Source organism: Phasianus colchicus, chromosome 1, assembly GCF_987193195.1.
Source record: "Phasianus colchicus chromosome 1, bPhaCol1.hap1.1, whole genome shotgun sequence".
Taxonomy (NCBI): domain Eukaryota; kingdom Metazoa; phylum Chordata; class Aves; order Galliformes; family Phasianidae; genus Phasianus; species Phasianus colchicus.
In genome coordinates this window covers 34,808,449-34,826,112 of record NC_143436.1, presented here as the reverse complement: position 1 = coordinate 34,826,112, position 17,664 = coordinate 34,808,449, and the positions used below count along the sequence as shown (strand labels likewise).

Below are 17,664 nucleotides of genomic sequence, written 5' to 3'. Positions count from 1 at the left end.
GAAAGCTCAGCTCTGGGTCAGAGTCAAGACTCTCAGGCACTGCTGTGCAGCTCGGCATGTGGCAGTTCTGGAGGTCCCAGAAAGGCTGGGACCAAGGGGTTTCTACATGTCCTGTGTCACTGGAGCAGTCCACAGATGATGTGGAGTAGCCCTTAACTCTTCAATGTGACAACCATCTGAGAAGACAACCCTCTCACAGTTGTTGCTCAAGGAAAGGTAAGATGTTTTAGGCTTGATTCCAGTCTGCAACAAAACTGAAAATGACAGTATATCGTACAGAAAAAAAAATAAAAATGCCAGGTTTTGACAAATACTAGCCCAGAAATACTTTATTTTAAAAAATAATAAAAATTAATAATTCAGTCTTCACTTGCTATGCAAAGCAGCCACAAGATGATTCTTGTGTTGCACAAGGATATTCTGTATTTTCCTGCTGCCCTTGGGAGCCAGGCATTGCCAAAGTGAGCCTTCTGCCCTGCTCAGTGATGGGTGGCTGATGGGAACTTAGGGAGTGGTCAGAAAGATGGAAATAATTAATTTCTAATGCTCTGAAAAAAAAAAAACAAACAACACAATTCATCAGAAGCTTAGAAGGCTAGAAAGAACTGCAGGCAAGCAGTATCATGAACATGTGGACTGAAATTTTACATGTTGTCCTGACCCCAGGAGCCCCAGCTTCTCCTTCCATCCATCCTTCCTTGGGGGAGGAGGGAACCCAGGGCTACCAAGGACAGCTTCTTCTGTGAGCATCCAACTCCTGCTCCAAGCAACCAAGTGAGTGGCCATGCCATTATCTATAGACATTATCCAAATACTTGGGTTTATAGGTAAAGAATACCCTCCTCCTCGCTGAAGCTCCAATTTTTTTCTTTCTTCTTAATTCAGCACATAGAGCATTCTAGTGGAGAAGACGAATCTCACATATTTATCACTGTTGTCTGGACATAATTAGATGCTCTCAGTAACGAAGATCTGGATTCTTTTGTGGACCTTCTTAACAGGTCTTAACTTCTTGATACCCGCAAGTGAGCAATAAAAAATAATCTCCCAAGAGGACCTCTGATCTTAAAACAAATGCTGTTTAATTCACCACTCATTAGGAGTGTATCTAGATTGATTTATTGAGCACTTCTGACCCCAAATCTTTTGAACAGCATTCCTTCACAATTAAGTAGAGAATGGATTTGGGCAACAGTTCTGGCAGGAAAGAGAATGCAAGCAATTCTTAAAAACATTCACATTGTGTAACCTAATAAAAATATACCACATGTTGGCATGCATTTGGACCAGACCAGAATGGGTATGTTTTCCAGTCAGGGCTTAGGTAACTTCTGTAGTAAATAAGGCCAGAACAATTCATTAATTATACATTTGTGGTTGTCCCACCTTTGTGTGTTTTGGAAATACGCAGCCCCATTCAATCAATCAGAAAAATGGCAATATCTTTGGGCTCGAAGGAAATCAGTGTTTTTTGTAAGAATACGACAGCCCACGGCAGCAGAAAACAATATATCCTCTAGGGGATCAGTTTCTACTTGCTGCTTAATATTCAGAGAACAGATAAATGGGGGAAAAAAAACACATCACAAATGTCCCATATGTGACTAGCTATAGACAAATGCCTTCGAGATGAGGAAAGCAAACTTGTTTGCTAGTTGCATCCAAGCAATTAAGAGCATGAAGAGACTTGGTCTCTGTTCTTTCAGCTGCAAAAAAAGAAACCAAAAACCTCTGAATCTTCTGATATGAATCAAAAAAGTGCAGATTATAACCTTCCACCATACACCTCGCCATTCTATTTGGCTGCAGAAACAAGATGCAGCCATGGATGATGCATGGAGTGGGCTGTTGGCTGCCTGCCTTGTTTGGCCAATGAAGGTATATGCAGTAAATCTGGTATGAGTCTTCCTGCTCCTTTGGCTTCTAGTAAGCAGGAGAGTGCAGTATCTGGCTTGTCTCTCCCTGCTGAGATCCAATAGCAGAGGACTTGCCAGAATATTTGCATGCTCATAAATCACAAGGAGCAAATGTTGCTTTAGGTGGCACTTGAACAGTAAGCTGTGTTGTCAGCTCTCATGACTGTATCAGAAGATACCCAGTAACATTTTACTCAACATTGCTTCAGAGCAAAAGTTATTATTTTAATCAGGTATCACATTTGCAGGAGATTAGGAAGTCTGGGAAATGCTTAATTAGCGATTTTTGAGGATGTAGGCTGCATTTATCCCAGTTGATTTCAGGCCCAAATCAGATGCCTTTTTCTGGCAGGCTTCCTCTGTGCTAAGCAGAGAACGAGGGCTCCCTCAAACAGAGAGATGGCAGGGGATGCTTACATTGGTTAAGGACCTAAATTAGATGTCTCTTTCCTCAAGATAATGAGAGCCAGGCAGAAAGACTTACAGTATGGAACATGCAGCAACAGTAAGGATCTGATGGACCAATCTGAGGGCATTGCCATGCATATGGGCAGATTCCTTTGAGTCTGCTCCATCCCTTGTGCCTGGCACACACAGAATCAGAAGTTTCCCAAAAAGTAGGCTGGGCTGGCTTCTGTCTTTGTAGTGGAGGTTGGTAGGGATGGGGAGAGGCATCCCTCGCTCCTGGAGGACTGCATGGCTGGGGAGGGTGAGCTGGTGGGACAGTTATGCACATCTCCCTGGACTTTCCTGCATGCAGGCTCCTAAAACATTGTGCAGCTGTCCTTCTCCTCAGCACATCGCTCTTGTGAGAGCTGACCCTGAGTGATGAAGTCACACAGGGCACATTTGGAGAGGTGGGTGCTATGGTGCAGCCCACATTTCTGCAGGGGTCAAGGTGATAGCTATGAAGCTGGCCTTGCTTTGTGTCCCACTGTGGCAGGCCCTGCTTGGTATGGCCAGTGGGCTTTCTCCTGAGGTGTGAGTGGGAGCCTCAGCAGTGAGGAATGGAAACTGCCCACCTCCATGCAGTGTCCCAGCCAGGAACAGGACTGTTCTGTGCTGCAGGCGGGGGAGGAATCTTGCACTCAGTAGGACCTACACCCCAGAGAGCAATACAAAGCCATTAATTACACTGCAGTGCTAACAACAGGTGACAGAAAAAGCTTTATATCTTACACCTGCTCGCACGGAAAGTTTGTTCACTCTTCAGAGACCTTTCCAAAGGGCCACACAAGTGGCGAGCTGAATAAAGCCAGTTTCAACCAGATCTGCCTTTTGCTTGTGCTTTCTGGATAAAAAAATATGTGGTACATGAAAGAGCTCTTTGAAGTGACTGATGTTGATGCTGCAGTGCATTTGGGAGAGCGCTCAGAATAACGCTGCTGATGGTGTCAGGCATCAAGGGGAGATCTTCCTTTGTGAGCGGGGAGAAGCCGAGGATATCTGAGAGCTCTGAGACGTTGTATATCTATATTTAAGGAGAGGGTAAATTTAGACTCTGTGGAAAAAGAAGAAGGGTTCGTGACACCAGGGTGAGTGCGGAACAGCATCTGCCTCTCTGCAGCGGGGCTGCATCCTGTCTCGCAGTGTGTCTGCAGCATCGAGCCTACCTTTCCCTGGGTGGCTGCTACAAATTACTCTGACTGCAGGGTAGTTTTCTGACATTGGAAAATATTCTCCGCAGATGCCAGCGAGTGGATTTATTTTTAACCTAAGGAAAATTTGTGATCTAGGGTCTCCCGAATAAAACACGCAACCACCTACGGGAGGTGGTAATTTTAACAGTAATTTAAAGAGCTGCCAAATGGGCTTTCTTCTCTAGGTGGTGAAACAATTCGGTGTGCTAGAGATGGAGTCATCCACACAGAGTTGTTCTAATCTAATTAGAAAGAAAGGTGGAAAAGCATCATGAAAAACCAGGAGAAAATAACATCAACTTTGTGTCATATCCAGGGCTGCTGGAAAATCCACATCAGAAAATAGACCGAGGGTTTGTGTAGCTGGTGGAAATTTCCTCATGTGAGGGTATACTTTAAATGTTATTTAGGGAACAAATGCTTAGTCTACCTGGCCAAAGGTATAACAAAGAGCAAAATCCAGCCTGCCTCCTCCTGTCAGGCCAACAGGCACCACGCCAAGCTGTGCTCCAGTACCTGCTGGCATGGAGCTCACCCACAGCTGCTCTGCCCACTGCCAGACAGACAGCAGGGGACACCCATGGCACTTTCCTATGGGAGAGCAGAGGGTAGGAGCTGGGGTGACCTTGCATGGTGCTAGCAAAGGATCACAATGGTGCTTACATGAGAAAAAAGAGCAGGAAAGCAGAAAAGTGAAGGAGACGCATGAGGTCATTTTTGAGCCCCTTGCCCCTGTCATTTTCCTATTTTAAAAAGGGAAGGCTCTGGGGCACAAAGCAGCCCAAAGATGAACTCAATCTGTTCAGCTGGAAGCATTTCCCCATTCATAAAGCCATGAGTACATCTCACATATTCCTGTGTGATTTGAAAGAGGAAATGCAAATACTTTATAAGCTTTGGGTTATGAGATTAACTCAGCCTTACGTGTCCTATCCTGTCCCAGAGAACGTGATGGGAGGTCAGTTATCAAGTCACAGGGGGCAAGATAAAGGTCTATATGAGTTACTATTTTTTATTCTTAAAGCTTGTCTTATTGGGCCCAGTCCAACATCAGCTGAAGCCAATGAAAGGACTCCTGCTGACTTTAATGGGAGCTGGATTGGCCCTATTGTCCTTTGTTGAGTAAAGTAATTTTAAAAGGTCAGGAGGTGAATTAAAAGAAAAAGAAACAACCACAATGATAAGCTATATTCAACATTCTCACCTTATAGAGAAGAAGTGTTGTCTTAGCTGGTGAGTGTAGTTCAACTCGCCCTTGTAGGCTCTAGTAAGGATAACAAAGTTCAGTTTTACTTAAAAAAAAAGTGAAAATGAAAATTGCTGCTTTCCCATTTGATGATCTGACTTCTACCTGCTCAGTTTACAAATAAAACATACTCCAAAGTTAGATCCTAATCTCAATGAAACCAGCTTTTTGCTGGTGTCATTCCACTGACTCTCCTGGAGTTCTTCCTGGCTGGCACTGGTGTGAGAGCTAAAATAAAATGCTGTGATTTCAATTGCTCTGGCTGTGGTTTGGCTTGGTCTGGGAATGTCTTGCTCCACTTTCAGTATGGCTGCTCCTCCATCTGCAGATGAAGCAAATTGGTTGCCAAACTGAGAGAAGAAAATTAAGGAAGAGGATTAGTTAATGAATCTGTAAATGGTGTGAAAATGGCAGCAAAGCACAGCTGATTTTCCAAATATTGCCTTGGTTTTGAAGGACTGAGAAGATACAAAGGAGATAAACCCCTGGAGTGTCTTCCAACTGCGCCTCTGTGAAACTTCTCGCTTCTTGGACTCCGAGTCCCCTCCAACTCTAAAAACTCAGACATGGGTTTTGTCACCTTATTCAGCAGATAAAATGATTACATGAAAAGTTGCTATTTATATACAATATCTTTTCAGAGCCCGGAAGCAGACACATCTCCATCTGAATAGCCTTTGGGCACGAGATGTTGGAAGATGCTATTAACAATCAGCTTCACACAATTTGTCTTTTCCAGATTATCCCTCTTCCACAATGCTTATAGAATCCAAACAGCATAAAACCTGCTGCCTATGATGGGAAATGGCTGGAAGACTTTGGTTTTGATTTTTAGCATTGTCTTTTCTAAGTGTTTCATGCTGTGAAATTCAGATAGTTTCCTCTGATACAGGCAGTAGCAATTGGAAAATTACAGTTTACCCTCTCTCCCCCTCCCCACTTTATTGCCATTTTCTATAGTAAAGATTTTCTCTGCCAAGCTGTGATGAATCAGACCCATCTTTTCAGCAGACACTAAAGGGGGAGAAGCATGGCTCCATTGGGCTCCTCCAAGACGCCCTCTGAGCAGTTCCCTTTCCAGGCAAGTTCGCATCCCAAACACAGCAGGTTCTGGCCATCAATGAAGTAACCCCTTCCTCTGACCTCACCTCCCACTGGGCAGGAATGCAGTGCATGGGCAGAGGTCACTGTTACTGCCATCTTGCTAAAAGCATCCAGCTTTCATTCACAAAACAAACCACTTCACTTACTTCAGATGGAAAAGGAAGTAACCCAGCAGAAAAACAAGCACAGATTTTCTATTGAGTGAGAGCCAGTTTACAGTATAATACCAGCCACAAAAGGGTTGAATCAAACATTGATAAAATATATATTTTAAAGCAGATTTCTAAATGAAAATCAAGGAAAGATTACTTTGCCCATGTCTAAGCTTAATGGCACACTTACACAAATAAGATGAGAAACTGCAGCTGCGGGGAACACTTGTGCTGCCTGTTGCCGTTTACAGAACAGACATTTGGGATCTATCTGGCTAATCATGATATATTTTTCATGTAATCATCTGTTTATGCCTCTTTGGTTTATATTTCGTGGGACTGGGCTGCGGGCCAAGGGGCTGGGGGCTGGAGTTGGCAAACACCACCAGCCCCATGGGACTTTCGGCTGGACCCACGGCCACAGCTGCCCCAGTCCCACATGGGAATGGACTCCAGTCCTCCTGCCCCCACACCATCAGCCCATCCCTGAGGATGCAGGGTGCTCGAGCCACACGGGAAAAACCCCCGCTTTCTTCCCACAGCCTGTATTGTGCTGGAGACATGGACCAGGCACACGTGCAAGGACATCCATGCATATGCTGTTTAGCATACATTTTGACCAGAAAAAAAAACCCAACCATGAGGACTGATCCCCACACCTACTTCCAAAAACCATCCATGAGAGCCAACTAAAGTGCTCCCGAAGTACAGCAACAACCTGCTGCTAAATTTACGCTCAGAAGAAACAAAACCCAAGCAAAATTCAAGCTAAGCACCTCTTAAGGCACTGGGAAGTATCCAGCTGCATGTGAGAGATCCTGCATTTCTCCCACTGTTTTCCAGAGGACGCTGAGCAGATGCATTTCTGCAGCCATTGCAAATTCAGAGATGAAGGAAAGATAGGAAAACAGGAATCTGTGCCAAGGGAAAGGAAATACAGAACAAGCTTGTAAGGAGTCAAAAACAGGCAGCCCCATAGCAGTGAAATGCACTGCACCTGATCATGCATGGACAGACAATGAAACTGAAGAAATGAAAACATGGTCTTCAAAAGCACTCAAGTTGTGCTAGAAGTCTGAGATGCCCAGGGTGGCCAAGGACAGGAGCAGTGTGCTGGGTTGGGCCTGAAGGGACACCTGAGTACCATGGGCTTCTTATTTCCCTACCTCGCAATGGTGCAATACTCAAGATGTAAGAGTACATTGCACTTATGGTGTGTGGTATTTGGAGATATGCTGATTCGGTCCTAGTGCAGTCAGCTGCTACCAAAATTGTAGGCGTGTGTTCTTGCTGTGCTACAGGACAGCTAAGGACGAGAAGGATGAGTCAGAAGGATGTGCCTCTTGCAGGCTGGGACATCTTATCTCATGCACTTGTGGGGAGATGACTATTCATCTTTTATGGGGTTGGTTACACAGTATGGATGGTTTTCTTGCATCACAGAATCTGTCGGCCAGAGCCTGGAGCCCTTTTCCCCACTTTGGACATGTTAAGTCCTACAGCTGAATGAGGTACAGCTGGCCGCCAGAGAGGCTGGTGGTTGCTGTGTTGGCAATTTTTCCTTTCACTAGTCATTTTTAGGCAAGCCAGGATGTTCCCAGTTCTCAGATCTCTATCTAAAAGCTCAAGCCTCAGGTTGCTTAATATTCTGGGTGCTGGGGGAAATTCAGATCCTTGCTGTGGGATGTATGCCTACAGAAACTCTTTGTAGTATTTGAGACTCGCCATAGCATTCGAGTGGATTCAAATTTTCTCTGTCTTTTTACAATAGCAACATGAGAAAGTGCAAAGCCTCACATATCTGATGATTGCACGAATGGGATTTTGGGGGAAAATTATTTCAGTCTGATCTTTCTCCATTATTTTTTATTTAACTTTACATTCCTCTGTTTGGCTCTACTTAACACAAAAGTAGAAACAAAAAGAGGTGAGCCACACGTTGGGAAAAACAACACACAAATGGGAGAGTCCCCACCAGACTGCAGGTGCTGGTGGCACCCAGCAGGGTCAACTCTGATTGCCAGCTTGGGAGAGGAATGGCCTTGTTGTATGGGATTGTGACAGATATCTACCCATGTCTGGAAATGCCAGGTCTGTGCGTACGAAAAATAAATCTCATGCAAAATACCTGCTTTCATGGATCATCTAGTAAAGGTGAACTTTTTTTTATATCATATTGCACACTAGGAAATAAAAAGAAAACTGTACTGACAGAATGCATTGACAGTGCCCTCTTGATGGCAGATTTTTATGCGTTTTCCAGAGTCTTTAATGCTCTTACTTCAGAGCCCTTCTCACTGTGGATTTACGACATGTTTCCTGCCTCCCTCCTCCTCGTCTGCTCCCCCATCTCTCTTACTTGAACTACTTTAAAGTGACATGTTGACACATACTCATGTGATGAAAGCACTGGATCCAACCACATGTGTTCCTCTCTGTCCCAGTGACCCACAGACCATCCAGTGCCCCTGGAGACTATTGAGTTCAAATGCACCCAACAGGCAGGGAAGAAGACCACAAACAGGGAGCTGGAAAGGCTCCTAGTTGCCCGAATTGGCCTGCATGGAGAAGTCAAGGTATTGCTCTTTTTTCAACCCTTTGAATACACACTTGGTGCTACCAGGCGGGACTCTTGCTGCTATTCACTCACAGCCTGTGGTGGCAGCAGCATTTGATGGCTCCCTCTTAAGCAATTACTCTCTAGTAATTCCAGTCACCTACCATAGATGTACCCACCTTAAAAAGCCCAAACCTACCCCTCTGCTCTCCAGTGCTGTCCCAGGTGTGCCCTCCAAGGCTACTCATATTTGGGCCCCCTTTCTGAAGCATATCTATAGCAGCAGAAATCACTTGTCCCACAGAAATGGCAGTGAGTTTCTTAACAGATCCCTTTATGCTGTGCAGAGGTTTTTAAAGGATTCACGTTTACAGGACTGTGTTCATCCTTTGGAACCTTTGTATTCAACCTTCAAAACAATGGGGCTGCTTCCTGCAGCTGTCAGAAGGGCACAGGTAGCTTGGCTTCATCAATTTCTTTGTCATGCTGCCATAAGTTAGATCTCAGGTGTTCTCTGTGTAAATGTGGAGCCACATCTGGAAAAGCTTAATGGTGCCAGAGTCTGGACTTTCTCTGTCTCTTCATCACCACATTCAGGATGCCACTAGTACGTGATATTACAGCTATTAAAGCCTTTTCCCTCACAGAAGAGTCAAAAATAGTATTTTCAGCATAATACTTTTCAAATATTTATGTGAAATTATATAGATCTGCTTTTTGGTCTCCTTGTAAAAGCCCTTGCCAGAAGTTGTCTACAAGGATATTAAAACATTTTCCAATGTTAGCATGACTCTTAGAGCTCATCACCAAGATTAGCAAGGGAATAGTTTCTCAAGAGGCCCTGGAAAATCATCACAAAACCTCAGTGCTGTGAGAGCACGCCCTCACACACCTTTGTAAAGCATTGCCTATTTGGATTAGTGCAAACATCTGCCACCTGCAGTAAAAACATTCACTGACAAAAACCAGTTCAAACACAGTGCAATGCATTTTGGTCCTTTCAATTTTGCAGCGCAGACCAGACACGGTTTTAAAAGGATGAAGCGTGTCTGCCAGAGCTGCAAAGTGCCTGACACGCTTGGCACCTCGCAGCATCGCCTTCCTCTTCCCAAGCCTTCTTTGCCCCTCACTAAGCTCTGAAAAGGTCACCTGTCCCAAGATCAGGGGTTCAGCCCTGTGTCATGGGCATGAGGCCTGCGGGCAAGTGAGGTGAGCTGCCCACATTGCAGCACACTTATCATCTCATTTATTCCTGCCCCTGGGATGTCTGGTTGAGCTGCTGGGCTACAGCATAAGCATTTGCATTTGAAGAACTCCTGCTTGAGAATATCTCAGTATGCTCTCTCCCTGTGCTGCTGCTGGCTTCCTCATGAAAAGTTGTAAAAAGTGAAGAAAAATTTTCCACTATAGATTCGCACCAGCCAGCAGTAAATGGATTGGGATATCCCTGAGCTCACATTTGCACCTGTATCACTGATTTTGAATAGTACACGCCTGCACTTCCATCTTTTTGCCTAATGCTTTGGACTGTATATGCTTGTGCACCCCATAGCATCCTGCTGCCCTGAGTCACACAGAGCAACACTGCATTGTACTGAAAGGTGCTGCCTCTTGCTTCTGCTGAACCTCCTGTTTGCAAATTTCACTGGCTCCTTTTGAGTTCTCATACCATAAGAACTGCTTGTTCCCCATCCATCTTCTCAAAATCATCTTACAGCAACCATCTGACCTGCCAGGATACTTGGAATTATATAAAGAAGCAAAGTTCGAAATGGAAACAGTTTGATAGCTGCATCCTCAGAGAGCAGTCTAGAAGTGTGGGAAAGAAACTCACTGTACCCAGAGAGGTAGGTGCTTGTGTGACTTCTCATTTTAGGCCTGGCCCCTCAAGGGCTCTTTTTGCCCCTGTTGCAACCTCTGGAAGGTTCCTTAGCTCAGGTCAACCCACAGACCTAGGGAACACCAGTCCTTTGCAGCACTAGAATGTTGCTCTCAGCTCCTATCTGCATAAATCACAGTTGGAGACCTCAATATAGGGGGGGGGGGAAAAGAAAAGTGGGTCAGCCTCTGCTTCTAGGGGCACTTCAGAGAAGTCTTGCTGCCACCTGATGTCAACTGTCTTCCAGCCCTCACCTTGCAGCTGTGTAGGGAGCTTCTCCTCTTGCAGCCTGGGATGTTGCAGTGAGTAACATGCTGCTGAGCTTTGGGCTGTGTCTTCTTTTCAAGAGATTCAGACTGCTTTAGCATGCTTACATTCACAGAGCAGCTCTTTCCCCATCTACAGCTTTTGGGATCTGTTTTGTGTCACAACCTTCTCTAGGTGGCATCATATGGGTATGAATAGCTGATGCCAAAAGAATATTAAAGAGTTTTCACATCATGCTTGCCTGGTATGTAGAGCTAGGATAGATCTTAAATGCATATGTCTTTCTTCATATCACAGAAGGGACAGTCAGTATCAGCTTTACTGTCATTGAAGGCTTTCACGATATCTTTTGAGATATTTTTTCAAATATTAGGTAACAGAATCATGGAATGATCAAGACTGGAAAAGACCACTAAGATCATAGTCCAATCATCAACCCACCATCACCGTGCCCAATAACCATGTCCCTCAGAGTCATATTTACACATTTCTTGAATGCCTCCAGGTACAGTGAGTCCACCACCTCCCTGATAGAAAGATTTGGTTCTCTATTCATATAAATGAGGAAAGAGAGGCAGAGTCACGGAGCACCCAGCACTACAGGGGCCATCAGGCCACGGAGGAGATGTTGTTGCCACATGCATTTGAGCAGTCTCAAACAAATGTACTTTGCAGCATTGCTCATGCACATGACACAGGGCAGCAGAGACATCTCAGAGCCACTTCTGCAACGTGCAGTGAGCTGCTAAGGAGCTCTGCAAGGAAGAAGGTGCCTATCAGCTCTCTGTGTCACGGCACTCACGGCTACTGGCAGCCTGCTGGCACTATGTAATGGTCCACAAGCAGGGCAGTCTGAATAGCACCTTTTGAATCACAGCCTCTCATGTCTCTGGCAAATAGAAAAACAGACATCGATATATGATGAATATAGTGAGAATTGTATTCTAATTGGAAATAAGACATATGTTGCCTTGTACTGGATCGAATAACATGAAAGATTAAAATGGCTGTGCTGAATAATTGAGATCCCAGTTGTATAATTTTTCCTATCATTTTAAAGTCGTGCCACAGAACCAGCAATATTCCACTAATAAAATAAAAAAAAAAGGTTGCTCACAAAAAGGAGAAGTATCAAAGAGCCATCAGCGAGAAGGGACATTAAAAAGAAGCACAGACATCTTCCCACTCACCTTTTCATGTGTGCAAGTCCTACTTTATTAAGCTTTGATTCTTTCAGAAAAATAGAAAAACAAGAAAACTGTGGCAAACAGCTACTGTAGGTCACCACAGCTGTAAGGTGGGGCTGAAGATGCTCTCTTTACCTTTCCACCCCTCAATGCTGCACGTACTCGCAGAGCTGTGTTGCAGTGCGGAATTAGCAAGGACTGGCAAGACTTGACAATTTGAATGACTGCACCCAGATGCAACTCTTGGGGCCAAAACCAGAAATATATCCAAGGCTGAGGCCAGCTTCATCCAAAGGGATGGTTCCTAAATCTAGTGTTGGTAAACAGATTCCTGTTTGTCCTCGGTACCACACAAAACCAAGGGCCAGAGCCACAGGCGCACTCAAAGCCTGTGTCATATTACCAGTAGCTTGAAATTCAGACTACAGCCTCTTTTAAAAGATAGTATTTTTCCAGAAATGTTTATTTTAAATGTAGAGCTGTTATTGTTATTTCTGCTCAGTGGTGTAAAAGTCCAGTTGGAAGAATTTTCTTTCCTCTGCACTGAGGTTGAAAATTCCTGGAAAGCCATGACAATATTCAGCATTCATGATTACACAGACAGACATATTTCACGAAAATTGCATAGCCTTTTAATACTGGATTATGAATGAGCTCTAATGTTGAAATTATATTAGATTGAATTTCAGAACGTATTTAACATATTTCCATACAGCAACCTTGGGATGTCTTTTCAATAACAGTGATTATTACAGGCAGGCTGTTTTTTATGAAAACATTTGTTCAGGGTGGACAAGGCTTCCTGAAAAATGTTGTACATCTTTATGGCTGACGTTTTAGTTGTTTTGAATTAACTTTTTTCACAGCCAGAATGAAACGTTTCACCATATAAGTCTTCATGCATGTCTTCAAACAAACCTGGAGACTTTGCTGAGCATTTTCTAAACTGTAATACAATCTTGGGCATGAAAACCCTTGGTGAGCGGGAGGTGAATATTTTGCCCCCAAGTTATCCTCAAAAGATGAATAAGATGAATACTCTTAGCTAATGTCTGGCTTTGAAAAGCAGCATTTCCCTCAGCTGATTTGAAGGCATCTCTAAGTAGGTATCACCTTGTAATCAAAGCCAGACTTACTCTTTCATAGCCCTCATACTGCTGGCTGCCCAGCCCACAAATTGTGGTGAGGACAACCTCTTTAGTTCCTGAACAGAGCACAGCAGAGTTCAGGTCTGTCATTGCATAATGACAAACACATGGAGATAGTGCATCACCCAGACAGCACATGCATTTGGAAAGCCAACACTGACAACCTACCTTTGGGATATGCCTGTAGGCACTGTCCCTGTCTGTCCTTGTGACTGCTGACCTGGAACAGTGCAAGGACAGTCACCCAGGTCAGTGGTTTAGCTCTACCATTTGGTCCTTTTCCCTTCCCTTTAGAAAGGTGCAGAGTTCATATTCCTTTTCCTGGAACATTAATGGCTTAAATGCGGTTTATGCCCTACGAGGAGCAACTAAAGGAACTGGAGCTGTTTAGTCTGAGGAAGAGGAGGCTGAGGGGAGACATTATTGCTCTCTTCCAATATCTGAAAGCTGCTTACAGCAAGAGCGGGGTTGGTCTCTTCCCACTGGTGACAGGTGACAGGACGAGGGGAAATGGTCTCAAGTTGTGCCAAGGGAGATTTAGGTTGGATATCAGGAAAACCTCCTTTACAGAAAGGGTGGTTAAGCACTGGAATAGGCTCCCCAGGGAGGTGGTTGAGTCACCATCCCTGAATGTGTTTAAAAACCACTCAGGGACATGATTTAGTGGAGGGTTCTTAGAGTTAGGGTAGTATGGTTTGGTTGCAGTTGGACTTGATGATCTTTAAGGTCTTTTCCAACCTGAGCGATTCTATGATTCTATGACTCTACGATTCATTCGGAAACGTGTCCACTAGGAAAGGCTCAAGGTCAGTGAGGTGTGTTTGGCAGTTTAGGTGGTTCTCTACCAGGGCCGGCCAGCTTGCTTCTCCATTGCCACCCGCTGTCACTAGGAGCACCTGAGTCACCAGGCTGTGTTGATGCTGAGCTTCCCTCATTCCCACTGGTGTCAGCTGGAAGCAAATCTATGGAAAGCACATTTTACCAGTGCAAGGCACTGACAGGCTTTCCCTCAACCATTAGGAAGTTTGATAGCTCTCATTAGTTTAGTCATTGGAGAAAAGAGATGTGTGTTTCCTACACTGGTGGTATAAATGCTCCCCTCACTTTTATACTGCTGGAAGAAATGCGTATTTTCAGGGGAAAAACAGTAATCCATTCACAGTATGCTTCTAAAACCGACCCTATTTTATTCACCTCTCTTAAATGGTCAGAGCAGTGTAACTGGATGCCACAGCCTCTATACTCCTAACACCTAATAGAGATTCTTTGAAGGGACGTTTTGAAGACATTTGAAATAGGAAGCTCTGTGCCCTATCCTCACTGCTGTTGTGAAACTCCAGGTGAGCCCGCATAGATGTGGATTTTTATTACAGTTTAACACTGCTAAACACCATCTTGCTGGTTAAGAACGGGCTGAATCATCTAAAACTCACTTTTACTTTTGCCCTCTAACTTGACCCACAGAATGTATCTACTAATTAAATGTCAACAGGAAACAAATGTCTTCACGGAGTAAAAGCAGTTATCTACAACAATTTTGGTTTGTGGTGAAGAGGCAAGGATGAAAAAAAATCCACACACAGAAAGTCCCATACATTTTAAAACAACATTATAAACTTGTGCGTGGCCACCCAGATAGGGACGGCAGTGGCTGGAGACACGCGGTTTCTCAGATTCGATAACCTGCGGGGTTCTGTGCTGCTGCAGTCGAGCAGCCCTCAGGTGGGACGGCTCCTGGGCTCCCACCAAGGAGAAGTGCAGCTGTGCATTTGCTTGCTCAGTTCTAGCCCTGAGATGCAACTCAAAAGGTAAGTGAAATCGTATATGCAAGTGCCTCAATTTGTACCAATAGCTGGAAACTCTCACACTTCTTCTTGCTCCCCTATATCACCTTCTCAATAATTCATTGTTTATTTTTTTCCCCCGCTAATGATTTAGAAGGATACCTAGCTCAGAGAAATCCCCATAGCCTAGATGGCTGACTCAAATGAAAGAAGAAATAAAATACCTGAAAGGCAGAGGAAAAGCTCCCATCCCACTTGGCACCTGGGCATTGGAAAAGTGCTGATCCTCTCTGACCAAAACGCTTTTAGACGCAACCCACTCCTGGGCACTGTCTCAACCTTTGAGGAAATCACTTTCCACTGCAAACACTGACTGTAGTCAATGCAATATATTTATTCCTCTCATCTGAGGATCCCCCACATGCTTTGAGGTATTTGAGTTCATGAGTGGGAATACCAAATATTATTCCTATTGCTCAGTTCCTGTACGTCAGTTGGCTCTTGGACGCCCTCCCTCTATGCCGTAGTGTCAGTGAGGATGAGTGAGGCTGCCCTTTGGCCATACCACTGTTTGGTTTAAAACATTAGATTTGGGTCTTGCTAAAAGCACCTCCCACCACTGCTGTCCTTGTTTTCCAAAGTAAACAGCCTCTGGCGTCTTGTGACCTGAACAGCCCCAAGCGTCTGACCTTGAAAAACAAAAAAGATTTCATTTGCAAAGAAAATCTGCAGCCGAAATGATTTGGGGCACTGCTTTCCTTCCTCAGCAGGATGTTGGAATGTCCAGGCTCTGGTAGGATCTGCTTACGTGCCACAGAAACACACGGGAACATATTTGCCCTCTAATGATATATTAGGCAATGGTTTTGAGTTGGCAGCCACTAAATGCCCTAGCCAAACAAAGATAAAATTGTAATTTATCAACAGAGAATACTGAATTCATGGCCATTAGTGACTGGTGCTAGCCTGCAAAGCTGAAGTTAGGAATGAGGTGAAATGATCACCTTTCTCAAGATACTGTGCCTCAGAGCTGAAGCAGCAAAGGTGTTTGAAAGCTTGCAAAGGAGGATGTGGAAATGGAGCAATACTGATGCAGGAAGAGACATAATTGGGTAGCATCACAGAAGAATGCAGCAGTGCCTGCACTTCATCTGGTATGTACTTTTCCTTTGAGAATTCAGCCCACTGTCTCCAGGACTCTTTTTCCCTGTATGACTTCTCTGGAGTAGCAGGATGTCCCAGAGGCATCCTATTCCCACAGAAAGGTTTAAATGAATCTTGAAAATAACTTCTTTGCACATACCTTGAGGAACCTCTCCCAGTAAACCTTTCTCTGTTCCATCCTTTTAGCCTTACAGTAGCTTTGTTTTGATGAAGGCTTGTGGTGTTCAACAGATACTGGAGCAAAGTTAAGAATTAGCACCCATTTTTACAGGCTTTCAGCAGCTTCTGTTATTTTATTTGCAACGAGTTAGGCCAATCTCACAATCCCACAGTGGAAATTGAGAATTTAAGCTGAGCAGGTAAGGTAAACAGCAAGTAATTCCTACCCTTCTCCTACTCTTCCACCTCTTCATTGCTATCTGACCAGAAATGGATTGCTCCTACATCAAGGAACTCAGCCTCATCATCACTGATGCTCACTGGGGTACTGCCACAGTGATTTCTGCAAACCAGCCCCAGCACCACCTCCTTTCACAAAAAACAACAGTGAACAGCAAAGAAACCACCAGGGATGCCAGCTGCTACAGATCCCAGCCAAATGTGGTGTTCTGGAGGTGAAAGGATCTCTACACCATTACAGAGCTTCCAAGTTTCCCAGTCCCAAGGGTGTGCTTTCAAGGGAAGCAAAACCTGTTTCAGATCACGCCAGATATTTTCTGCCCTGCCCAGCAGTTACACCTGAGGATGTTCTCCAGATGTTTGTGTTTGTATGAAGCATACAATAATAAAGTTGTAAACCGGAGAAGACAATACCCAGACTGCAAGAAGGAGCAGCCTGGGAAAGCATGAAATCTAACCAGCCCACACACAAAATCAACTTGTTCACATTAATGGGATGATGAAGATGTATTTTATTTGCCTTTCTGAAGAACCACCACTTTTCTCTGCAGGTGGGCACACAAGATTTGCCCAGTTTCTCCTGTTGCCAGTGGGGGACTGTTTGTTTTTGGGGAGCAGAGTCCTTGCACCTGAGCAGATGCAGTCTGAGACAATGTGAAGCCCAATTGCAACTACAGTGAAAAAAAAGAAAATGTCATTCTCTGGAGTGCCAGCTATTGAAAAAAAACAAAGAGAAGAAAATCCCTGCAGCAAGTGAAAAGTGAGGTGGTGGAAACAGATCTGCTGCACGAGGGCAGTAAAATTTCCTGGCCAGAAGTTAGACCTCCAATACCATCTGTATTGAAACCACAAAGAGTACCAAATGAGAATGTCCTGCCTAAGACATCTGCAGAGTGAAATGTCTCCAGTGTTCAAAAGCTGTCTAATAAGAAGCGAATAAAACAGGAGTTACAGGAGTTTGAAACTGGAAGCTTTTTCTCTTTCATTTTCTGGAACTGCTTCTCCTTTTCTACTGGCCTGTGCTGGCTAAGGGAAAGGACTGAGCAGGCTGGCTCAGAGTCCTAGAGGGTCTCTGGGGAAGGTGTCTGAGTGTACTATTTCTGCTTAATTTGGACTGCTCAAGCAGGCCCTGATCCCAAAAACATGTGGACATAACGGAGACCTTTTTTCTTAGTGCCTTTAATATTACACTGGTGGCCTGTATAACCATTTCAGGACATC

At 44.4% G+C, this 17,664-nt stretch overlaps 1 long non-coding RNA gene across 1 annotated transcript; it reads right to left on the bottom strand.

Moving 5' to 3' along the window:
• Positions 1-370: 370 nt before the first annotated feature.
• On the bottom strand, positions 371-15,272 carry LOC149919493 (uncharacterized). Its single transcript, XR_016463611.1, has 3 exons — positions 15,105-15,272; positions 4,761-4,820; positions 371-548 (listed from the first exon to the last, which is right to left on the bottom strand). It is a non-coding gene; the product is annotated as an uncharacterized LOC149919493 (long non-coding RNA).
• Between the last annotated feature and the right edge of the window lie 2,392 nt (positions 15,273-17,664).